Below are 26,444 nucleotides of genomic sequence, written 5' to 3'. Positions count from 1 at the left end.
TGACCCCAAGATCAGAAATGGTTGTTTTTGTCCACCCTAAAACTTTGCAAAATCCGTGGTTGTAAAAAGGATGGGTTAAATGTGTTTTAGCTAAGAGAGGAAAATTTTACATAAAGTAATGTTTTCTATGACCATTCCCAAAAGTACTGTGTTCTTTTTCATGTGATTAATTTCTCCTTACTAGAGTTGGTAACTGGATTGTTGTCTGTTTGGTTCAGCAAGGAGGCAAATCACCTCCTTACATTTAAGGTTGCATTTAAGAAATAATTAAAGAATTAAATAGATTTATAGAAGTTTATAATAAACATCATAAATACATGAATTTGACATATTACATGGTTGAATAGTGATACAGGATTCAGAATACTTAAAGATCAATACATATATACAGAACTGGTTTTTCACATATAACTATGTAATTGTCGCTGTTTATCATGGTAAAATTTTCTTTTAATAAATTCCAAGTCAATAAGACAAGAATGTTTTTTTCTTTAAACCTACTGAAAAATAGTTCGAATTGGCAGAATAGCCAATCATATTTGGTTGTTAAAAGATAATCAAAGTAATTGGTTAGAAATAACCAGTTGCCACACTGATGAGATGTCATAATTATAATTAACTGTGCTATTAGGTCAGTTGTTTAGTTATTTCTGTGAATAAGAAAAAGCCTCATCAAAATGCGGAATAATTAGTTCAGTTGAAAAGAAGAGATATAATTTGTGAAAAGCAAGTATATTACATCAACCTTATTTTTCATAATCCTAATCATTTTCTAAAATAAAAAATATTTCTAGTTCCTGGAGATTATTTCCCTTGAATAATAGCTACAGCAGTGGTTTCAAGTGGTGGGTGAATACCATACTTATCATACAACTTTTAAAAATATTCATGCCAAGAGCCCCCCTGCAGGAATGCTGATTCAGTGGACCTGGGTTGGGATCTCAGCATGGGGACTTGTAAAAAGAAATCTCCGTATTCTAATCTGTAGCCCTGGCTGAGTGTCACTGCACTGCCCAATTGTACCTGACTAGGGTTTTCTCCTTGTTGTTTGACCCCTAGAAAGTATATATTAGAAAGTCTTTGGAGGCAAAAGAAGAAAATTACTGTGAATTATTATGACTTTTTACAGGAAAATCTCCTATTGTATGAATGAGAGTAAAGACCTCAAAATACCTATGTGTGATAGTGAATTCCACATTACAGTGCAAATAAACATGCTTTTGAAGTTCTGTATTGTTTCTTAGTAATTTGTGCTGCCTGGAGATTTTCCAAAGACAGCTAACAAAGGCTTGTAGAAAAGACTTACAGCATTATGGAAAAATTTTTGCTATAGACAAGAACAAATATTTACAAACAATAATTCCAAATAGACCCAAAACCCTATAAATAACTATTGTGTTCTTGTAAATATATTACCATAAAAATGCAGTTATTTTAAAAGTAAGCAATAGCTTTATCTACAATACACATTAAAACAAATTACAGTGAGGTCACATCTCAAATGGAGACTTTATAATAACTGAGAAGTTAAATTATATGCATCTAAAACGAATTCGGCCTGTTTTCACAATGAAATATGTGCCACCTATAATTTATTTTACTATAAATAAGATTTCCTATGTATGTTATAGATACTTATTATTAATTTACAGTGCATGATTTACTTTAATCAATATAAGAACAAATTTACTGTAAATTAGAGAAAGATGCTATTTTTTTTCTCCTAGAAAGTCTTTTTTTACACTTACTAAAAAGGCGCTGTGGCTACAAAGAGCAACAGGGCCAGTGGAAGGAATTAATATGTATCCAATTTGCAATGCAATAGCATATTCTGCATGTATTAAAGATGTTGGGAGCTATGGGTTCCCAGAAGAAAAAGTGTCCAACTCTGCCTCTAAGAAGTCCAGATGTGGTGAAGGTGGCAGTTGTGGAAAATCAATGAAGCGTCAGAAATAGTTTCAGGATTCATTCATTAAATTCATCAAAGTATATAGAGAACTTACTAGGCACGTGTGCAGCATTTTTTTTTTTCAAAAAGCAGATAATCCTTAAGAGAGATGAAAACTAGCCAGAAGAACAATGCAGAGAATGATGAATGACAGTGGGGATGGAAAGTGCTATAGCGAGTTTAAAGAAGGAAAGATCTTAAGAGGTATGTGGCATTAACCAGGACTTGAAGTCCAGGTGAGATTGTTTCCGGAGAAAGGAATAGCATCAGAAGGCACAGGCAGGAAAACATGGCGACAAAATATCATATACTAACGCTCTAGAAAAATGGTATAGATGATCTTATTTGCAAAGCAGAAATAGAGACACAGAGGTAGAGAACAACCGTATGGATACCAAGGGGAAAGGGGGCGTGGTGGGAGGAATTGGGAGATTGGGATTGACACATAGACACTATAGATACTATGTTTAAAGTAGACAACTAATGAGAACATACTGTATAGCACAGGGAACTCTACTTAATGCACTGTGGTGACCTAAATGGGAAGGAAACCCAAAAAAGGGGGGATATATGTATATGTATAGCTGATTCATTTTGCTATACAGTAGAAACTAACACAATATTGTAAAGCAACTATACTCCAATAAAAATTAATTTAAAAAAAAAACGTGGCGACAATCTGGGGATGCTTTTTTTCTCTAGTTTGCTTGGAGAGTGTATTTTGTCCCTTAAACCCAGATCACATCCTTCTTCACTCCAGGAATAACTTCTGAGCTGTTCCATTCAGATCAACTCCTGAGTTTCTACTAGATTTATCACTGGAACCACTTAAACAATTAATTATGTGCTACTTTGCATTGTTTTCTAATTGTTTATTATATTTTTTAACTTCTTAGCTCTCGACATTGTGAATTCTTTGAGGGCAGGGATTGCTTTTGTACACATGTGCTATCTTTCACATTGTTTGCTATCCTGTTTAGACACACAGTTCAAATTCAGCAAGTATTTGTTTATTGACCGATTATATGACTAAATGTAGTAGTGGTAGGCTTGCCAGGTAAAAATGTAGGAAAACCAGTTAAATTTGAATTTCAGATAAATAATAAAAATATTGGTGGGTCTTACTTGCACTAAAATATCATTCATTGTTTATTTGAAATTGAAAATCAAATTTAACCGTATGTGTATATGTATGTATACATATATATACTCACACAGATTTAGGAGGAAAAAAATATATATAAATATATTTTTTCTTCCTAAATCTGGCAGCCCTAGGTAGTGGTGTATTCTTTATGGCTTTGTCAAAGTTTCCAATGTACTGAATGTCAATTCCTGACCATTCGTCCAAGAATAAACTCACTTATTTTGTTGTTTGGAGGCTGCTTCTTCCAGAATAAGTGAACTGCATAAAATAAGAAGAATAAACGAATAACAGACATTTTTCAACCAAAGACAAGTGGCTGAAGATGAAAGGGTGAACAAAACCCAGTGGCTGAATCAGAAGGGATGAACATGAGAGCCCAGAGTCTGCCCAGAGGATAGGAGGTGATACAGGTGGGAGGAGAATGCTGTCTGAAGACCTAGATAGGGAGATGGGTTGGGAAATAAGTTAAAAACAGGAAGAGACAGGAGAGGCAAGTTTAAAAAAAAAAACAAACAGCAAAAGAATTTTAAAAATGAAAAGAGAGAAAATGGTGAGAATGAAAAGTTGATGAAACTAGAATAGAAAAAAAGCAGGAGATGAAGAAATAGAATGAGATTGAAGAAGTATGAGGAGTAACACACACACACACACACACACACACACACACACAGAGGAGGGAAAAAGCCTGATTGGGATGGTGTGACAGGAAAAAGTTCTAGGAAAGGAACATGGGCTAAGAATTAATGTTTTTTAAAAATAAATTAATATTACATACAATATTCAAACTTAAAAAGAAGAAAATTCTGCAATATGGGACAGCATGGGTGAAGCTTGAGGACATTATGTTAAGTGAAATAAGCGTGTCACAGAAAGACAAATACTGCACGATTCAACTTATATGAGGCATCTACAATAATCAAATGCATAGACTCAAAATGCAGAATGACAATTGCCAGTGGCTGGCTGGAGGGAGAAAAGCAGAGTTACTAATCAACGGGTATGAAGTTTCAGTTAAGCAAGATGAGTAAGTTCTAGACCTGTGCCAAACAACATGGTACCTATAGTCAACAACACTATATGGTGCACTTAATAATTTGTTAAGAGGGTAGATCTCTTACCAAAATAAAATAAATCATGAAAATTATAGAGTGTGAGAGAAAAATGTCAAATTTATGACATTATAATCTGCATTTGTATGGTAGCTCTTTCTGAATTCTTCCAGACACTTTTTTTCTTCCCTACCTACATAGGCAAGGACATAGAATACCAAATGTCATCTCTGGCCTTTTGTGGACTGAGAGACTTGTTTTTCCTTCCTACAGGAAGTATTGAGGCATTAACCAGGTATGAGACAGGCATAGATAAGTAACACTTTTAATTCATCTACTTCAAAATCCTGTAAATTTTTTTTTTTTTTTTTTTTTCTGGTACGCGGGCCTCTCACTGTTGTGGCCTCTCCCGTTGCGGAGCACAGGCTCTGGACGCGCAGGCTCAGCGGCCATGGCTCACGGGCCCAGCCGCTCCGCGGCATGTGGGATCTTCCCGGACCGGGGCACGAACCCGTGTCCCCTGCATCGGCAGGCGGACTCTCAACCACTGCGCCACCAGGGAAGCCCGAAAATCCTGTAGCTTTTACCAAAATCTTAGATAACTGCTTGATGGGTAGTTTTATAAGCCAACAACTTACTTCCCCATCTAGTTCTCTGCCTTGTTCAGTGGCTTCTTGGTCATACCGCACTTACAAATGGGATGCATTTTTTAAAATTTAGAATACGTTGAAAATAAATTTGACTTATAACTCTGATTCTTGCCATGTATTTTGTACATGTGTCGGAAGGACTGGGAGGGGTGGGAATTGTATTGTTTTGTTTCCAAAACTAATGAAAAACAAAGAAAATCTGCCCTGATGGTCCACGTTTGTTTTCATTTCAACTTCAAAGATGGAAAACCTGCTTTTCTAGGAAACAGCAGGAGGGCTGCTCAACTGTCCTGCCTTGAAAACCTGTCTCCCACATAAATCAGTTGTGTTGACAGAGAGCACTTCCCTGAAAGAAATCACCATTTCTTCCCCTGTCTCCTGCTTATTTTTAATACATAGCACTTACCGAACCCAGATAGGATGAAGAATTATGGGCTACATAGCCTTGTATTTATATATGTTATTAGTTACACGTACAAAAAATAGGACTGAAGTTCTCATGTTAACCTAGAGGATAGTCTCTAGAGGCAAGCCAAAGGGCTCTGTCTTGTCTAGTCAATGGTTTGTTTTTTTTTTTGGTCAGAGACTTAGATGACAACATAAAAAAATACTTACCAAATATGTGTTTGAGCATAATTTTGGGAGTTGAGAAATTCCATGTATGATGGAGTTAAGAGTTAAGATCCACAAAAACCCCAAAACTCCAACATGTGCAAAGAAGGGACAAATCTAACAATATGAAATTTAATAGGGGTAAATTTGGAACTTAACACTTGAGTGCCCCTCCCCTCCCCTCCCCTCCCCTCCCCTCCCCTCCCCTCCCCTCCCCTCCACTCCCCTTCCCTCCCCTCCCCTCCACTCTCCTTCCCTCCCCTCCCCTCCCCTCCCCTTCCCTTCCCTCCCCTCTCCTCCTCTCCCTTCCCTATTCCCATCCCATTCCTTCCCTCTCTGTCTCTCTCTCTCTCTCTCTCTCACACACACACACACACACACACACACACACACACACCCCTGCATTACTGTGCTTTCCTGGTGGCGCAGTTGTTGAGAGTCCGCCTGCCGATGCAGGGAACACGGGTTCGTGCCCCGGTCTAGGAAGATCCCACATGCCGTGGAGCGGCTGGGCCCGTGAGCCATGGCTACTGGGCCTGTGCGTCCAGAGCCTGTGCTCCGCAACAGGAGAGGCCCCAACAGTGAGAGGCCCATGTACCACAAAAAAACAAACAAACAAAAAACCTGCATTACTCTCAGTTGAGGGAAGCATGGCTTATTGGAGATTGTGTAACAAAGATTTCAAAGATTTATGGATTTTATTTCAATAAAAGCCGGCAGTATGATGTGGCTGCTGAGAAAGCTAATTAATGCACCTTTGAGTGTGGTAATAGACCTATAATGGTTTGAATGAGGGAAGTGATTGTCCTGCTCCAGAAACTGGTTTGAACAATCTTGGTGTGTTACATTCAGCTCTGAGAATCTGGGAAACATAGACAAATTAGACTGTATTCAAAGGAGAACAATTCTTGGATAAGGAAACTCACAATAATTTTCCATGAGTTTCATCTGAAGGAATGGAAATATTAGCCTAGAGAAGAGAATATTCTTGGGCAATGGTAGTTAACTTCCAATTATTCATCAGATATCTGAAAGTGTATTAAATGGAAAAGAAATCAGATGTTCTCATGAATGGTAGAGGTGGAATTAATAAGTTGATGTTGCAAGGAGATAGATATTGGCTCAATATAAAGAAATACTGTTAGTCTGAACTTAGAGCAGGTTGTTATGGAGGAGTTCCCCACTGGGGGAAATTCAAGTATAGTCTGGAAAACCATTGGTGTGGATGTTAAAGAATTCAACATCAGAAGGATGAATGTATTAGATAATATTTAAGTCCTGGGACACAGTATATTATAACCAATAAAGTTACATTCTCTGAAGTCAAACAAATTAGACCCAACATTTAGAGTCTATGTGACACTGACAGAGTATACAACCTCTTTGTTCCCCAGTTTCTTTATCTATAAAATAAAAATAATAGAAATTAACTCAGGATTATTGAGAAGATTAAGTGAGAAATTCAAATACAGTGATTAGTACAGAGTAAATATTTAATACATGATGCTTTGTTTAATTTTAAGATTTAGGTCCATTCCAACTCTGACAGTTGGAAGTCATTTGTAATAAAAATTTGGATTTGACTTGGATATTCTTGCGTTGGGTCCTCTTCCAATGCTACCATATGTGATTTTCGTTCACTTTCTCTCTCTCTCTCTCTCTCTCCCTCCCTCCCTTCCTTCCTTTCCCCACCCTCCCCCACTCCCTCCCCCACTTAGCATAATACAGACACTCCTAGGACTCATTTACTCTCTGCTGGCTGGGACTATAGTTATAGCTTGTTAAGTGCCTAGAAAGTTTTTATTTCTTGCGAGTATTGTTACCTTGGGAAAATGCAGAAGAGAAAGAGTAAATTTATAGGTCTTGATTTCAACCTATGACACACTCCTCACATATAATTTGCACCCCATTAATTAACAGAGTGTTTTTATCATTGCTTCTGATGTAGCCTATTAAACCATAAAGAGAACTATATGTAGGAGCTAGAATTCTTTGATCTTTAAAAAATGTGTTTTAATTCTTGATTCACATACCAAAAATAAGCATAAATGAAATTTGAGAGATATTTATAGTCTAGGCATGTATAAAAGAACTACAGGTCCTAAATAGTCTAGTATTGGTAATAGTACAGTAGAATGCATGAATGAATGAATGAATGAATGAGTGAATGAATTTAAGAGCAGGACGATATATTTGCTCCTTTAGTTAAATATATAATTAGCTAAACTACTTAGTTGCTACTGTAGAGTTGCTTCCTTATATGGTTCCTTTTTTGGCATTTCAACCTTGATCAATCTACGGAGTAAAATACTAAATTAAATGTGAAATTCTTACTTTTTTTGGAAAGGATATTATTCTTTTATACATTGTTGGATTCAGTTTTCTAATATTTTGTTGAGAATTTTGCATCTATGTTTATGAGAGATATTGATCTGGTTTCTTTTCTTGTAATGTCTATCTGGTTTTGGAGTTAGGGTAATGCTGGGCTCAAAGAATGAGTTGGGAAGTCTTTTTACTCCTATTTTCTGGAGATTGTAGAAAATTTGTCATATTTCTTCCTTCAAAGTTTAGTAGAAGTTGTCAGTGAAACGATCTGGACTTGGTGCTTTCTTTTTTGGATGGTCAGTTATTGATCAGTTTCTTTAGTAGTTATAGGGCAATTCAGGTTATCTATGTTTCCTTGTGTGTGTTTTGGCAGTTTAGTTCATTTCATATAAGTTATCTGATTTATAGGCATGTAGCTGTTTATGGTATTCCTTTATTATCCTTTTCTTTTCCATGAGATCAGTAGTGATGATCCCACTTTCATTTTTCATACTAATAATTTGTATCTTCTCTCTCTTTCTTTTTCTTTTTTTTTTTTTTTAGTTAGCCAAGGCAGAGGTTATCAATATTATTGATCTTTTCAAGGAATCAAGTTTTGGTCTTGTTGATTTTCTCTACTGTTTTCTGTTTTCGGTTTCAATGATTTCTGCTTTAATCCTTCTTATTTTTTTTTTCTGCTTGCTTTAGGTTTTTCTCTTCTCTTTCTAATTTCCTAAAGCAAGCTGAAGTATTGATTTTTAGATATTTTTCTTTTTGTAATATATTCACTAAATTCTATAAATTTCCCTCTAAGCACTTCTTTTCCTACATCCCACAATTCTTAGTAAATTGTGATTTCTGTTTCACTTATTTCAAAATGTTTTTTAATTTGTATTTAAACTTCTTTGACCTATGGGCTATTTAGAAGTGTCTTGATTAACATTTATATTTCCAAATAATTGGGGATTTTTCAGCTGTTTTTCCTGTCATTGACTTCTACTTTAGTTAAATTGTGGTCTGACATTACATGAAATTTCTAAAAATCTTATATGTTCTGGTATGTTATAAGTCATAATTCTAGTTATTACTTTAAAATGTATATCTCTGAAATAACTACATTTCCTTGTCAATTGCATTATTATAAACTTTCATCAAATCTTTAACCATGGTCACTTTTAAGTCTTTTGTCATTTACAGACAGTTCTGGGCGTACTCTGATGCTTTTGCAAAAATGTTCCTATAAAAGGGTTTCATCTTCAAGGAATTCATAGAAAAGACTCTGACAAGTACAGGTTTCTGGTAACTGACGATACTGCTGAACTGAATGAATAAGCATTTTCAGAACTCTAATGGAAAACTGATGAATTCATAAAGTGCTAACAAAAGATCAAGATGAAAAAAAATTAATTACATGGGACTGAGTGAACTGATGAGGATGATTATAATTTTTGTGACTTTCTGTTTGAATTAAAAAAAAAATCCCACAAGGACTCAGAGGCAAAAAATATACAAATCAATTTTCACTGCAAAGTAAAGGAGCTGTTACAGTGGAGGATTACTGGACTGAATGTCAATATTATGACATAGTGTGAGTGTGTTTCATGTTTGGTAACTGCAACATTGTTGCTTTTGTTGTGGTCACCCATTTACAATGCTTGGTGTCAGTTTATTTATCTCTTGTAAAAATAAAATACAGTGTGTGTGTGTGAAAAAAAATTGTGGTCTGAAAGCAATACTTTATATAATTTTTATACTTTTAAATTTGTTGAGGTATGTTTTATGGTCAAAATGTGGTCTATCTTGGTGAATATTCTATATGAGCTTGAGATGAATGTATATGCTACTGGGTTGTTGGATGGAGTATTTTATAAATGTCAATTAGATCAAATTGATTGATAGTGCTGTTCAGGTCACCTATATCCTTACTGATTTTCTACCTTTTTGGAATAATCAATTACTAACAGAGCGATGGTGAAGACTGCAACTGTAATAGTGGATTGATCTAGTTTTTTTCAATTCTATCAGTTTTTGCCTCATGTATTTTGACACTCTGTTGTTAGGTGCTTACATGTTTAGGATTGTTATGTCTTCTTGGAGAATTGGCCCCTTTATCGTTATGTGGTACCCCTATTTATTCCTGATAATCTTGCTTGTTCTGGAGTTGACTTTGGCTGAAATTAATATAGCTACTCTAGTTTTCTTTTGATTACTTTTAGCATGGCATATCTTTCTCCATCCCTTTATTCTTAGCCTGGGTCTTTACATTTAAGTTGTGTTTCTTATAGATAACATATAGTTGTATATTCTTTTTTATCCACTCTGTATACCTTTTGATTTGTGTATTTATGCCATTCACATTGAAGGAATTATTGATGGAATTGGATTAATATCTATCATATCTGTAACTTTTTTCTCTGTTGCATTTGTTCTGTTTCTCCCTTCCCCCACTTCCCCTGAATTCTCTGGTTTAATTGAATATCATATATGATTCCATCTTATCTTTTCTCTTAGAGTATAAATTATACTGTTTAAAAATAATTTTTAATGGTTTTCCCTAGAGTTTAAAATATATGTTCTAAAATAATCTAAGTCCATCTTCAAATAACACAATACCACTTCACATATAGTGCAGGTTCCTTATTCCCAATTCTTCCCTCCTGTCCTTTGTGACATTGCTCATTTCATTGATCCATTTACTCTAATCACCCAATACATTGTTACTATTATTACTTTATACTATTTTTTAGGTCAATTAAGAGTAAGGAAAATAAAAGCCTTTATTTTACTTTTATTTATTCCTTCTCTAACTCTCTCCCTTTTTTTATATAGATCCAAATTTCTGACCTGTATTAATTTTCCTTCCACTTGAGTAATTTATTTTAACATTTATTACAGGTTAGGTCTGCTGGCAATGAATTATTCGGTTTTTGTTTGTCTCAGAAAGTCTTTGTTTCTCCTTCACTTTTGAAGGATAAATTTTGCTGGATATAGGATTCTAGAGTGGTGAATTTTTTTTCCTTCAATGCTTTTAGATTTTCACTTCATTTTCTTTCTTGTTTTGCCTAGTTTCTGGTGAGAAGTCCACTAAAATTCTTAACCTTGTTCCTCTAGGTAAGGTTTATATTTCCCCTCTGACTTCTTTTAAGACTTTGACTTTGGTTTTCTGAAGTTTGAATATGGTATGCCTAGGTGTGGGTCTTTTTTTTTTTTTTTTCATTCTGCTTAGTGTTTTCTATGCTTCCTGGATTTATGCTTCGATGTCTGCTAAGTTTCTGGGGTTGCCATAACAAATTACTACCAACAGGGTTGCTGATAAAACAGAAATTTATTCTCTCACAGTTCTGGCGTGTAGAGGTCTGAGGCAAGGTGTCAGCAGGGCCATGCTCCCTCTGAAGGCTCTAGGGAAGAATCCTCTCTTGCTTCTTCCCAGCTTCTGGTGATTGCTGGTAATTGTTGGCATTCTTTGATTCGCAGCTGACTCACTCCAATTTCTGTTTGCATCTTCACATGGATATTTTCCCTTTGTGTATGTTTGTGTCTTCACATAAACTTCTTATAAGGACAGCATTCATTGGATTTAGGACCCATCCTAATCCAGTATAATCTGCTCTTGATGAATTACATCTGCCAAGACTCTATTTCCAAATAAGATCACATTCTGGGGTTCTGGGTGGAAATGAATTTTGAGGGAAGACAATTCAACCCAGTACAGTGTCTACAATTAATTTTGAAAGTTATTGACCAATATTACTTCAAGTATTTTTTCTCCCTTGTTCTTTCTTCTTCTTCTGGTATTCCAATTATGCGTATGTAACACCTTTTGAAATGATCCCAGAGCTCTTGGATATTCTGTTCTGTGTTTTCCTTCTTTTATTCTCTTTGCGTTTCACTCTGGGAAGTCTCTACTGACCTATGTTCAAGCTCACTGATTCTTTCATCAGACATTCTAATTACTGACGAGCACATCAAAGATCTTCTTCGTTTCTGTTACAGCATATTTTCTTTCCAACATTTCCTTCTGATTCTTTCTTAGAGTTTCCACCTTTCTGCTTACACCACCCATCTGTTCTTACATGTTGTCTACTTTTTCCATTAGAGCCCTTAACATACTGATCATAGTTATACAGGTTTCCCCTGCTATCCAAAACTAGAGCATTCCTATGAAACCTTTCATGAGCTGAAATGGTGTAAAGCGAGGAAACAATTACCGTAGGACACATCTTGCTAACAGATGCACAAAATAAATTGAGATGAAAGCACAGATGCTCACAGACACAGTTCAAAGCTATGGCAGCTTGATGCTGAGATGCTGAGTGTGGTTCCTGGAGAAGGAGCTTGGTGGTACCACTCTCACTGCTCAGGGTGTGCGGCCTCTGTAATGGGTCACTGAAAAATGAATGCTGATTGCTATTTTCAGTTTTCTCCTTTTTTTTCATAAAAGTGAAGATCCTGTTTGGATTTCTTTTGGTTACTGAAAACAGGTACTAATATGGGTGTTTCATAAAAGTGAAGTGGCATATAATCAATTTTCAAAAACTGAAAAATACCTGTATTAATTTCAGTCTGAAAATTCTAATATCTCTAATATCAGAGTCTGATTATGATGGTTGCTTTTTTTCTTCCAACTGTGTTTTGTCATGCCTTCTGCCATGCCTTGTAATTTTTTTTGTTGAAAGTTGGACATGGTGTATCAGATAATTGGAAACTGGTGTAAATAGGGCCTCACAGTGAGAATTTCTATTAATATGGCTAGGATTCAGGCTGGGTTTATGTTTGATGTAGCTGTAGGTGCCAGAGGCTTCAAATTCTCTCAGTGTCCTTATTTTTATTTCCCCTCCTTACTTTGGGCTTCCCTAAGTATTCCTACTTAGAGGGAATCTGTGTCTTGCAATTCTTTCACCTCTGATCCACTGTTATTACACTGAAGCCTTGCTACAGTGGTGGTAAGGTGTACGGGAGGGGGAAACATTCTATAACCTGAATTAAATCTCAGTTTTTTAGTGGGGCTGTGTCTTGGGCTCGGCTATGACCTTCACAAGTGTTTCTCCTGTGGTATAGCCTTTCCTCCCAGCTCCCTTCCCTGGCTGCAGGGCTCCCCCGTCTGTTTCCTTGATGTCCTATTGACTATGTTTTCTCCCTCTGAGGTGAGATAGGTGAGACAAGAGGGCTAGAGGGGCTGAATGGGTGGAATGCCTTTCCTCCAGCTGGAATAAAACTCTGGTAGTCTTTTCCCCTGGAGAATAGACCTTTGTTATGGAGAAGACCCCAAGTATATTATTTCACAATGATTACTTATTTCCTCCCCCTGCCAGAGCCATGAGTCAGTGAATCTACATCATGAGAACTTTACCTGGAGTTAAATAAAGCCCACCCAAGTGGGATGGGTGCTATTTAAGATACGAGTTTCTCACTCTCAGGCTAGTTCACATACAGCCTCCAGCAATTCATCATAATTACCATTGAAGTGTTCCTGCAAGTTTATGGCTTCAGCGTCTTCTGATCCAGGTAAGCAGAACTTGACTGTGATGCTTGGAATGTGCCCATCTCTCCAGGTTTTGGAGTGACTGTTTACCTTATGACCTTAGTTCTCTGATGGGTCCAAGAAAAGTCATTAAATTTCAGTTTGCTCAGCGTTTTCTTGTCTTAAGAATATCTCGAGTGATCACTTCCAAGATCTTTACGTGTCAGAGCTAAAACCAGAAATCCATTTGAAATATATTTAATATTCTATTTGTAGTCTAAAGTTCTTTTTTGCTTTTTTATAATAGCAAATTCTAAAGTCTTTAAAAATGTGAAATAAAAGTAAAAAAAAAGAAACTTTTTAGACTTCAGTTATGATATAAATGTTATATTTCATAAGATTTCAACTGGTTTACCTTAATTCTATTTTCCTAGGAAGTCATCTGTTCTTTCTCGATTTTGCTAGTATTGTATTGTACTGAGGTATTGGTGGTGGAAAGAAGATGGGGTGAGCAATTTCAAAAAAGGTCTTGCATGATTCAGAACTGCATAACTGTAAGCCCATTTCTAAAACTCCATTTACAGCAGGGGCCAAGGCTGGAAGTTCTGACAATGCCTTAGGGGAGCATTCTCCCTGGAAAACTGTGGCATTGAATAATGATGAGCACCAGTACAAACCAGGGTACTTTTTTTTTTTTTTTGCGGTACGCAGGCCTCTCACTGTTGTGGCCTCTCCCATTGCGGAGCACAGGCTCCGGACGCGCAGGCTCAGCGGCTATGGCTCACGGGCCCAGCCGCTCCGCAGCATGTGGGATCTTCCCGGACCGGGGCACGAACCCGCGTCCCCTGCATCGGCAGGCGGACTCTCAACCACTGCGCCACCAGGGAAGCCCCCAGGGCACTTTTAAAGAAAGTCAACTTTAAAGGATGCCTGAATCTTAAAAAGTCTTTAGATGAACTTTCAATTGGCAGGTTTTCTGCATTTACATGTAAAAGAGAGGAGAAATCTAGCCTTAATGTCATAATTTCTTACTTATTTTGGTACATTCAATTAGTTGAGTCTATTCCAGTTTTTTCATAATACTATCATTTCCTTTATGAAAATGATGGTAAATTTTTATACACATATAAATGCTTTAGTGCTTCATGGTTTTATACCATCAATGGGACACTTGAAGGGACAGCAAAGGTTTGTCTAGCCCAGCTCCTAGTATGCTACATTCTAATAGTTTATCAAAGACTGACTGATTTATAGGCTTTCATTTAAAATAAACAAGAATGGAATTCTATAACCTCTTTATGATTTTGATAAGTGTACAGATATTTAATTTTGTCAGATTTCTTTCATAATCCAGTAATACTTGATGTAATCATATTTGAAGGTTACAAAATACATTTGTAACCATCATCTCTTTTGATCTTGATAACAACAAGTGAAAGAGGGAGGGCAAGCAGCTGTCGCTAGAATTCTGATGTAAGCAAGTCTGCATGCTCATCTAGCACTGCTGGGGTACTTAGGCAGTCTTCTAGGAATAGTTTTTACATAAGGGTGTGATGTTTCCTGGTGAGATGCACAGAGGATTTGCATTCTATGTCTCTAGGATTCTCATTCCCAAAGAGGAAAAGACAATTTCCGGTATGGGACATGCATGAAGATGTCTGGATGTGGGGTACTCCAGAAAGCAGGGAACTCTCTGGGGTCTCTTTCATAAGGGCACTAAATCTCATTCATAAGGGCTCCATCCTCATGACCTAATAACCTCCCAAAGCCCCACCTCCTGATATCATCACATTGGAGGTTAGGATTTCAACATAAGAATTTTGAAGGGACGTTAAGAATTTTGAAGGGACATAAACATTCAGTCTATTACAGAGAGATTCCTCTAATACCTATATTAGTTACTATACTTTTGCATATGACAGACATTGAACTTAAACCAACTGAAGTAAAATAAAATTCATGAAATCCATTGGAAAGACACCAGAGTGGATCAAAATGAGAAGAATGAAAAAAGTGAACAATAGAAACTAGGTTGACCTCAGACAACGTTTCAGGTTGGAATAATGGCCTCAAGTGTGTGAAGAACATTTCTCAGTCTCTTTTTTGTGTTGCTAGTTTATTCTTTCAAGTTAGTTGCCATCATAAACTTGGATTAATGGCTGAAAGCAGTTCCTGGGCTTAAATTCTCACAAATGAGTCCTGAGGGAAAAAAAGGGCTAGCTATTTCGCCTAGTTATACCTGTCTCCTAGGAGGTGGAGCATGAAAGAAAAGGACCACATAACTAATGTAATGGGAAGACCTGCTCACATAGAGAATAGAGAGCAATTTCTGGAAGATGAGAAAGGATGCTGAACCCAAAGAAAAATGTTTACTTAGTAACTGTACTCAATTCCAAGTAACAGAAGACAGCAAAATTGTGGCATAAAAATAAAGGTTTTATTTGTCTCACATAATGAGAAACCCAGAGGCAGGCAGTCATGCAGTCCTGGGAAACTTCCTAATCACTTCTAGAACCCAACCACTTCCTTATTTCTTCTGAGCCAACCTTCTTATGCACTTGTCCCTCTGGGTCACTGAATGGCTGCTCTAACCTCTAACCTCATGCCCATGATCCAGGTCACTCCAGTCAGGGATGTGCTGTGGAGCTTAGTCTGGATCACCGTTACACTGTTTTGTTTAAGCCACATGAGCAGTGTCACCAAGTAGTTACAGCCATGATGTTGTACACGACATAACCCAAGGAAGCTAGGGCATCAGGGGAAGCGTTTGAATTTGTATTAGTCAGAATGAAACAAGAGTGTGACAATGTGTGTGTGTTTGTACTTATTTGAGAGGAGCCGCATTTGAAGCTGCTCTTGATGGCATCAGGTACAGCAGAAGAGTTTGGGGCCAGCCAGGTCCACTTGAGTTTTTCTGCGCTTATAACATGTTGATGGAACTGATGAGCCAGCAGGTAGTCAGATTGCCAGCTGCAGCGGCTTCTTGCCAGACTGTGGTGCTGGATCTAGGACACAAGGAGAGCCTTAATTGTTTCCCACCCCTCTCTTACCACCACCCCAGGTCTGGGGTGTTCCCTCTCCAAGGGCCAGGATTATTGTTCTCCTTCCACAGCCATAAAATTGGTGTGTTCATCCCAATAACTATAACTTCATCTTTTTCTAATCACCTCTGACTCAGACCTAGCACTTTTGTCTAGAAAGATATGGTGCACATGAAACAAGGCATTTTTACAAAAGTTACAGAGACCCATTATGTCCCCCACTTTGACCAAAGAGGGCCATGTAGAGGAGCTCAATGAACAATGCACTAAAACAAGTGGTCATCATCTCAGGATCTAAGACCCCATTGAATATCTCTCGGGAGAGATATTCTGGATGGTTGAACCAGAGGTAGGTTTGAATTCCCTATATCCACTTTTGTCTGGGCTACCATCCAAAGAGGGTAGCCAACCAGAATAGGCCAGGATTGCTGTCAGGGGAAGAAAGATGTCACACGTCTAGGAAACCAGGTTAGATGCTATGCATGCAGTGGGTTTGCATGTAGGATGAGGAACACTGAGCTCGGAGAATTCACTGCTTTTATAAAAACCAGTAAGTAAACTTACTCTTCGTTTTGGAAGGAGATGTTATCTCACCCCTCAAAGTTTGCTTGTTGTAAACATAACCCTGAGAAATGGCCTGGGGTAAAGAGTGGTAAAGACCCTTACAGGGTCTCCTGTAGGAGTGCAGGAGACCCATGGAGAAGTGTCTTCTCCCAACAGAACTATAAGAAACAGTCTTCTGAAACTCATTACTGTCTTGACCCCTAGGAAGTACTTCTTAATGTTACTCAGTGTCATTGAGATGAAAACTCCCCAAGAAAATTTTCTATTTAGTCTTGAGGTCAGGAATAATTGGTCTTCTCCTGAACAATTGTAAATATGGAAATGGACCCTTTTTCTTCCTTCTAGGCTGCTGGAGCGGTTGAAGTGTAGCTTCAATATGTGGCTCAATTCTAACACTGTCTCTGGCACAAGGAGGTCTTCAATAAACAAAGTTAATGAAGGATACAGAACTGTCAGGTGAGATGTGCATTTTGTGGGGAACTCACTCCTGGTTCCATTTCATTCCTCTGCTCTTTTATCCCTTTATCTCATTTTTCTTACTTTAATTTAAAATTGTAACAAAGATCAACACATTTTATTTTTAATAAACTGGATTTCAAATCCAGGTGTTCTAATCCTGGTGCTCTATCTTGTGTCTAATTCTATTCTCTGTGAGTTGAAAAACACCTGGTCAATATTTTTATCTTAAAATATGCCTGAAGAAAGTTATGCAATCACCCATACTGTGTCCCCTCCTCTGTCACTACCCTATTGGTTCTGTTTCCAATGGTTGTCAGTTTTGTCATTTTCCTCTGTAGTCCAGATACTCTCGTTTTGTACATGTAGACCCAGACCCTCTGATGTTAATTTGAAGATTTCTTCTCGTTTTTTCCCAAGCCCATTCAACATTCTCAGACCTTTTAGTTACATATATTACTGAAAAACCATCTTAAAGCTATTTTTTTTTTCCTACAAGCAATACCATACTCATTTATGTCCATTGCCCTTCATCCTGTTTTGAACAAATCATCTCACTATTTCTTTATTTTTGGGCTGAAAGATTTATGAGCCTTTATATATTGTAATTTCCTGCTATAGGAAGGCAGAAAAAGAACATTGTGGGCCCTAGCTGTGTCCAGATAAACACTCAGAATTCAGAAACGGCCTACTGAAATAAAATATTTTTTATTGTATAAATGCTTGATCATTTACTTATGTAACAAAATTAAAAATAGCTGAAAAATTAATAGATATATTGCACAAAGAGGTGACCCAAGTAACCAGAAGTGGTGCATGACAAAATCTGACCTCTGGGGTAGTGATCAATTGATTACTCTGTCACCTGGAAAGCAGGAATTTTGAGCATGTAACACAGTTTAGTTTAGAGTGCAGTAACTTACCATATCCTTTAAAAAAATCAACCTATGAATTAAATTCTAAATTTGTTTAAGTGCATAAGCATTAATGAGAAAATAGGGGGTAGAAGTCCCAGATACCTCGAGATTGAAATTTTATTTACTGTCTTCAAATAATATACTGAAATTCAACTACAAAGGACATTTTTTAGTGATTTTTTTTAACCACCCTCCTTGTTTTATGTGCTTTTGTTGACTTTTCAATTTGTTCGTTCTTTCATTTGCCCACCATATTTCACATACTGTACAATGCATTTGGTAATACAGTACCAAAAATCTGAGAGAAGTAACAGAAACGGGAGTAATCATGAGTTCCTACACCCAAATACCTAAAACTTACTGGAACTCAAGCTTAAAATATTATTGTCTCATTTGATAACTCATTCTGTTACCAGTTCTAAATCAGCAAAATATATCAGTCATTACCTTTATCCTTATAAATCAAATCAATGTGTCTCATTGCATGTAAACCTTCATTATACTTTTGCTACAAAATTTGTAGCAAGAGAGAACACAGACTACATTGTGAAAGCTACACCTGAAAGAAATCCACATATTAAAAAAACCTATTTTTACATGTTTAAATCCTCCCACACTGTATACTCATTATTTAAAATTAAAGGACAGAAGTCAAATTGAAAAACAGTAAAATTAAGAGACAAGATGTGGGAACTACAAGTTGTTTCACTTGAATAGAACCAATCTTGTTCTCTCTGGTTTTTCTCCCAGGAAAGGAAAATTTAACAATCAGAATAATAAACACACTTCCCTAATAAAAGCAATGCAATTGTGGTTTTGGTTGTGTAAAGTATTGGGGTTTTATACATTATTTCCTCTTTCCAGAACTGTGACTGAAATAAAAAAAAAAGTTCATTCTAAATACTTACCATTAAAATGAGAAAGTTTAAAAAATTAGAATTCACTTTTAAATGTATATGCTGCCTCACATTTCAGTCAACTTCGGTAACAAAACCAGTGTTGGCAGTTTTACCAACTGTCTTTAACCAGTTAGGTCTGGTTCCCAGTTAATATAGTACTACTGATCCTTAATTCGTAGAACCACAGGGGAATGTTTAAATAAAAGAACACTCGATTTCATAGTAGTTTTTAAATGAAAACATATGTATCTGTAATAGGGATTTAAAAGTTTTTTTCAGTAAGAACTTAATGTGTGGCATCTGTTAGGTATAGGGTGTCTTTTTTAGTTTTTCTGAAGAGGCACATTAGGCCCAGTAAAGTTAATAGTTTAGATGTCAGTATCTCAGGAGTTATCAACATTAAGAGCATCCAAGGAAGGAAGATTTTTGTCAGTTATTTTTCCTTCCTTATTGTATTTAGGGAGAGAAGGAGAGAAAGAGAAGATCTCACAATACTTTCTCAAACCTGTTTGATTTGGAGAAGCTCACTTTTCAAATTTGATATGCACGCTGTGTTTGGTGAGACAGGTAAAAATAGATGTGGCATAAACCACTCATATACCTGGGATTCTTATCAAATATTTTAAGGTTCCTTTGAAGGATGTCAGTGTTTGAGCCCATAATGGTTCAACATAAATCACCATTTTATAATATACTCTTGTATACTCTTGTTAATGGAGTGAGGGTTGACAAACTACCTTAACTTGAAAAAATAATAAAAATGGATAATTCGTAAACCTTATGATGACATGACATATTTGGTTTCCTGCATCCTCTAAATTTCCCTCTACCTCTCGGGTCACAGATTTTCGTATTTATTAGCATCCTTCTCGATCTTCTTTAGGATTGCCGAGCACCCTGTCTCTGCTCTTTTTAACATATACGACCAAAAACATCCAAAATGAACTTTGTACAAGTCAACTGGGGTCAAATATCGTCCACTCCTAATAGGTATTTACTAGCACTCCCCCGATGCCTCCAAATATGTTGGGGGGCTTGAGAGTGCCTCAAAAACTTTTAGAGAATCTTTAATACCTTGGACAAATGTAAATACCTCTCCCATCAATAATATTTCTAGTGCCTTAGGAGGCAATTTGAATATGGGGATGCAACAAATCTCAGTTGATATGCCTTTATCTTTCCCCCAAATTTTGAGAGTCATATCTACATAGTTGTCCCTTGGTATCCATGGGGGACTGGTTCCAGGATCTGTCTGGATACCAAAATCCCTGGATTCTCAAATCCCATAGTCCACCCTCCGCATCTGGGGATCCACCAACTGGAGATGGAGTAGTACTGTGGTATTTACTGAAAAAAAAAATCTGCGTATACGTGGACCTGCGCAGTTCAAACCTGTGTTAATCAAGGAACAACTGTAGTATATATTTCTATGAGTACATGTATGTACACTGCATATACAATATACAATATTTCAATATATATTGAAAGGTAGGTAGCATAACAAAGTAGATAAGGTCTTAAATCTAGAGTCCTTTGGCTTGAGTCCAGGCTCCCTCACCTACCAATTGTGTAATCTTGGACAAATCATAAAACCTCTCTGTGCTTCAGTTTCCTTACCTATAAAATGATATAATAAAATTATGTACCTCATGGGATGGTCGTGAGGATTAAATGAGTTTATACAGGTAAAGCATTTAGAACAATGCTTGTAAAATTATACAGATTCTAAAACTTTAGCTATTATTATTATTTACGTCATATGAATATATACATATAATATAAAGTGCTTAGCCTACAAAATAAGACAGTTGTATATATTGCTAAATACCTTTTGTATTTAATATATATGGATACCTTTATACGGCACATTTAGATTTTCTTGGAAATTTCACAGTTATCTAATAACCAACATGAGTGAGAATAGCATCATAGCTCATGTCTGGACTGCACATAGTATAAATTTCGTATTTTAAATCTACGCATTTAATGAAATAATATTTCTCACTGAGAAACTTGCCCTAATATAGTGTCAGTGAGCCCAGATGCAGTGGAAAAGCTTAAGGCTGGAGCAGTGTGGATTGGCATCCTGGCACACCCACAGAAGCTGCATGATTTGGGACAAGTCATTTCACCTTTCTGAGCTCTAGCTTTCTCATCTGCAAAACAGGGATGTAACATTTCTTACAAGTTTGTGGTAAGAAGTAGGGAACAAATACATTAAAAAAGCACTTGGGGGCTTCCCTGGTGGCGCAGTGGTTGAGAGTCCGCCTGCCGATGCAGGGCACACGGGTTCGTGCCCTGGTCCGGGAGGATCCCACATGCCGCGGAGCGGCTGGGCCCGTGAGTCATGGCCGCTGAGCCTGCGCGTCCGGAGCCTGTGCTCCGCAACGGGAGAGGCCACAACAGTGAGAGGCCCGCGTAACGCAAAAAAAAAAAAGCACTTGGCCAAGAGCCGGGCACGTGGTAAATGCTTGATAAATGGAAACATTGATCTTTCTTGTGTCAGTCCCGCTTTAAATATGGGTATTTTTAAAAATTTTAACACAAACAAACATTCCATTGGAGGTTTTTGATCAGCTATGCTGTTGCTATATAACGATCATGTGTTAGTCTTAAGGCCATGTGGTTTCAATAACCGTAAATGGTTGGAAGTTCTGCTGCCTGTAGGAGCAAAAAAAAAGGAGAGGTTGGTGTAATTCAAGTTTCACCAACATCTCACCAGGCAGCTTGTGACGGTGCCCCTCCTTCCCTCTGCCCAGCATCTCCTCTCCTGCAAGTAGGAAGCCTGCTGGTCCCCGAAGCTGTTACGCTGAAGAAGAAGAAGCTGAAACCCTGAGAAGGCAGCACTGCTCTGCTTGGTGAGGTTAGGCCAACCAGGCACGCTTGTCACCCATTGGCTAGAGAGGTAGGGGGAAAGGACTCACTCTGTCCCTTTATTTTCACTGAGTATGGGCTGAGAGGAAGTAGTTCACTGTAAATAACAACCCCCTGTCAAATGTTACTTATTTTCATATAATTGGTAGTGAGGGGGCCTTTTTTTTCTTTTTTTTGCAGTTGGCCTGATTTGCTTCTTGCACATTATATAAGGATCTGGGTAGTGATGGCTAACTGAAAAGCAGCTACATATGTATTATGAGAATAAATCATTTAATGTATGGCAAGAACTCTTTAGAATAAAAATTACACTTAAATTCCAGGTACGATACAATTATTGATGCATTCTTATGAGTTCTTGTATTCTTATTACACAAGTGGCTCAGACTTGAAGCTTGCATGATATAGTCAATGTGAGGAAAAGTAACATACAGGCAAGATGTTTCATGCACACATGCACAGAATTTTTTCACACAGTTGGTGAGGCCACATTGATCCAGCAATTTGAATATTATTATTATCCGTGGTCTCTCTCATTAAATACTTAAGAAAACATAGTAAAATTGTTTAAGGATACACATTTAGAATGCTATATCTAGAGCAATATCCAAGTTGGCAAATGACTACCCTGCTTATAAATTCCAGGCAGATGATAATTTAGAGTCCCCATGAAAGCCTGGAGTTTATTTGTTCTCTTAATTACTGGGCTCTATGCTATCAAATATTTGTGGAAGAGGAAGTTTTCTTTGTGGGAGTGGATAATAACTGTGCTTACACTTTGAAATTTTTGCCTTGAGTTATTAAGATTTGCATTTCTCACTTTTGTTCTAAGGAAAGGTGTTTAGCCATTTTTAGAAAGCAGGTACCAAATAATCAATCGTCAAACACCCCAGAAAGTTTCTGCCCTAGACAAGTGCAAAAACCTCAGGTATTAGCAATCCACCTCCAGAGACAAACCTACCAAGGGTGGAAAGGGGGAGAAAGGATGTATCACTTTTCTCGGTGAATATATTGTGATGGGTATGTGTTGCGTGCTTTAAGGAACTCTTATTTGCTTGCTAGCTGCCGTTTAGAAATCAGCTAGAAAAAGTCTGCGAGAGATCGCAGACAGGCAAGCCCTAAGCCTCCCTCCCATGCTCCTTCAGTGCCCTGCTCTTGCAGGAGCGTGAAGAATAAACAGACTGGCCATTGATCTCCGGGTGGTGTTGTTGCACTCTGGGAAATGCTGGGGGTGCCGAGGGACGTGGCTCAGTCAATGGATGCGCGCCTGAAAAAAATCGCCCAGAAGAGGAGAGAGAACATGCAAATCAGCCTCAAGCTAGAGAAGAGGAAGGGAACAGCGAGAAAAAGAAACGTGTTGCTCGTATTGTGTCTTAGTCCTTTTCTCCGCCACCCTCCTCCAGACCCGCTGCCTCCCTCGAGACACCTCCCTCCCTGTTCCATTCTGGACACCAAATCTGGGAAGATCTGTCAGGATTCCCCCGCTCCACCCTAGTTTTGAGATTTAATACGATTCCCCTCCCCCCTCCCACCACCCCGCCCCGGGGCAAACCGGCAGCTGTTTTAAGTCAATGAAAGTAAGATTGGTAGAGAGAAGCGCTGGAGCAGCCCGGGAGCTGTCAGTGCACACACAAATCAGCCCCACAGCTTCTGCTCGGGGCATCACCTACGGAGTTTCCTCCGATGGTGATGCAACTCCGAGGGGCTCGCTCTCGCCTTCCTGCGCCGACTCCACTGTCGCAGACGAAGGAGTCGAAGCCCAGGGCCGAGCCTTTTTAGACCCCTGAACATCATTCCCCGGTTCTTGGGCACTGGGATTTCGGGCTTCACACACACGCAAAACAAAACCAGTTCAACCGCCCGGGAGGCAGAGATGAGAGCGTCTCAAAACTTTTCTCCCCCCCTCCCCCCTCCGCCAAGGAGTAGGTGGGTGCAAAGTGCCGGCGGCGGGGACCCGCGGGCGCAGAGCCGCTCTCGGGGAGGCACTGGTCGCTTTAAAAACCCAACCTCTCGCCGCTCCAGCCTTGGCGCTGGGCGGACCGCGGCTCGCCTCTCCCGGAAGGTTCCGCGGACACCCGCAGACCTCCACGCGCGCCCTCCGTGCCGGCTTTACCGCGTGCAAACGGGGGTGGGGGGCGCGAAGGGGCCCAGGTAATGGTTACAGGACAGCGGGTGAGGTTCCAGCGCAGGGAAGAAGTTGACAAAGGGGACTTGACCAAACATGAAGGCGTATTTACAAACGCGAGCTCCACCGAGATCTGGAGAGATTCCCCTTCTCCCTGCCTCCTTCCCCTTCTGCCATTTCATTTTATCGCTCTTTTAAGTGGAGGGCAGATTGTTTTGTTGTGTTTTGTTTTGAAACATTCCTGCATGGTGTGGGTCATCGCCGCGTTATTTACCATCTAGTTTACCCTGCAGCAGCCGGGGAAGCAAACTCTGGGGCTCCTTCCCTTCGGATGGACAGAGAGGGCGGCCGGGCGACGAGCGGCAGGAAGGAGGTCAGGGTGGGTTTGCGGGAGCCCGGGGGCGACCTGGAGGGAACGCGAGCCCCCGGCACCGCCCCCCAGCGCACGCCCCCGCCCCCGCCGCACCCCCCGGGGCGGGCGCCGGCCGCGCTGACCCGCTGCGGGTGCGCTGCCCTCGCCTCCCCCATTGTTCCGACTGTCTTTTTGCCTTTTGTTATTTGCACTCGCATTGTGTTGTTTGTCTCTGAAGCCGCCTCATGACCAGCAAAGGGATTTCACCTCGTCCTTGAGAGCTACACGGGGAGCGCGAGCGAGCGAGAGAGCGAGCGAGAGGCTGGGGGAGAGGGACGCGCGCGCGCGCGCACACACACACACAGACACACACACACACAGACACACAGAGACACACACACACACACAGAGTGAAAAAGGCGAGCCACCAAACCCATCTCCAGTCTCCTCCCGGGGGCCCCCAGCCCGCCACTGTGCCACTTTGCATCCCGCGCCTGAGGAGACGTTGAGGAGAGCCGGTAAGGTGCGTGAATCGCAGCGTTTTAACTTTGTTGTCGGTCCCGACGTGGTGGTGGGCAGCCCTCCAAGGCGCCGAGCTCCCCTCTGCCGCTCGCCGTGCCCGCCGCTCCGCACTCGTTCGCGGCTCCAGCTGGAGAGCCGGCGGAGGAGGGCGGGGGCCGCCGCCGGAGTTTTCCTCAAGTACAGAGGGAGGGGGACGGGGTGGGGGCGAGGGGAGGCGGGAGGCGGCTCGAGGCTGGCAGCCGCTCGGTCCCCCTCGCGGGGCGGCCGTCCGCGGGGACCCCGGCGTGCGGGCTTGGACCCAGTTCAGGAAATGCGATAACTTTATATTTTGCTTGGGGAGCCTGCGTGCTGTTGCCGGTATTGTTTTGCAAGTGGTGGCGGTGGAGGTAGTGATGAGCCAGGAGGGCAGGAGCGCAGGGAAAATCCTAGGCTCGCCCGTGCATCTCGGCCGGCGCCAAACGGCAGCCCCTCAAAGTTGGCCGGAGGGCCTGACCCTTCCCAGGACAGAAGCGCGACCCCCGGCCCACCCCACAACCTGAGCGCTCCCCCTGTTCGTCTTTTTGTTTCGCTTTCTGCCATCCCTGTCCCCAGAGGTACCCCCCTCCTCCCCCGTCCCCCCGGCGCGGAATTTCGGAAACGAGTCTCATCCTTCAGGATTCTAGGGATTTCAGACACCGGAAGCTTTAATTTTTAATTGCAACTACTTTTCCCCCCTCACCCCACTCCGTGTACCAAGTGGAGACCGCTCACGTGTTGTGTCACTTTAAGCGCGGGTTTGGGAAATCTCGCTTGCACTTTTGGGCTACAGTAATAAGCCAGGCAAAGAGGTTATACGAGTTGAAAACAAATTGGATTTGGAAATGTTTGCGTTTGATAGCATCAGTTTGTTGAGTATTGGTCTGCTGGCATCGGATGCACACGAAGCACTGTTTACATATTTTGAGTCATTTTCCTTCAACGTTACAAAGCAAATCTATTAATAAATAGATTGACCCTGGTGAATATCTAAAGACGTTGGCCCCTGACCAAATGCAGAGTGTGGTGAATGTGAATCCATTTTGATGTCTTCCTTTCTCAATTAAAGGGGTCAAACTGAGGAATTCTTTGAATGTTGCAGAACGATATTCTCAGTGTCCACCAACTCAGGCACTCTGGGTGGCAGTCGACAGTACTTCTTGAGAAAAGTTTAGCGATTTGTTGTCACCCCGTTGGGAATCCTCACAATATCCAGATATCCAAAGGAGTTTGTCAAGAAAGGCATGAGCCGATTTCCCCAGAGACTGCCTTTAGGCCCAGCACAGTTCTTTAGTCAAAGGCAAGACCAAGGGAGATCTGTGGGATTTTGGGTAATAAGTGTGGGAATCTGCAAAGGGACTAGACAGAGTGATTTGTTTCCTTGCTGTTCATAAATAATGGCCCCTAGTATCCTTAAAAAAAACCCCTCCCCACAAACGAAACAGGCCAATCCAGTAGGCGCGTGGGAGATTTGTAGGCAATGGACGTTTCAATCAGAAAAACCAGAG

The 26,444-nt window shown here is 39.8% G+C and overlaps 1 protein-coding gene across 3 annotated transcripts in view; it reads left to right on the top strand.

Annotated features, from left to right (window-relative positions):
- Positions 1-24,557: 24,557 nt before the first annotated feature.
- Positions 24,558-26,444, top strand: part of SOX5 (SRY-box transcription factor 5) — a 991,426-nt gene continuing 989,539 nt past the window's right edge. For 2 of the 3 annotated variants that reach the window (XM_067695916.1, XM_067695915.1), the window contains exon 1: positions 24,558-24,922. The gene's annotated coding sequence lies outside the window, so the exon portion shown is untranslated. The remainder of the gene's footprint in view (positions 24,923-26,444) is intronic. The other variant, XM_067695917.1, reaches the window with a different exon arrangement.

The sequence above is a fragment of the Pseudorca crassidens genome, chromosome 11, assembly GCF_039906515.1.
Source record: "Pseudorca crassidens isolate mPseCra1 chromosome 11, mPseCra1.hap1, whole genome shotgun sequence".
In the NCBI taxonomy this organism is placed as follows: domain Eukaryota; kingdom Metazoa; phylum Chordata; class Mammalia; order Artiodactyla; family Delphinidae; genus Pseudorca; species Pseudorca crassidens.
The sequence above is the reverse complement of the archived record's forward strand: the minus strand, read 5'-3'. Positions and strand labels throughout refer to the sequence as shown.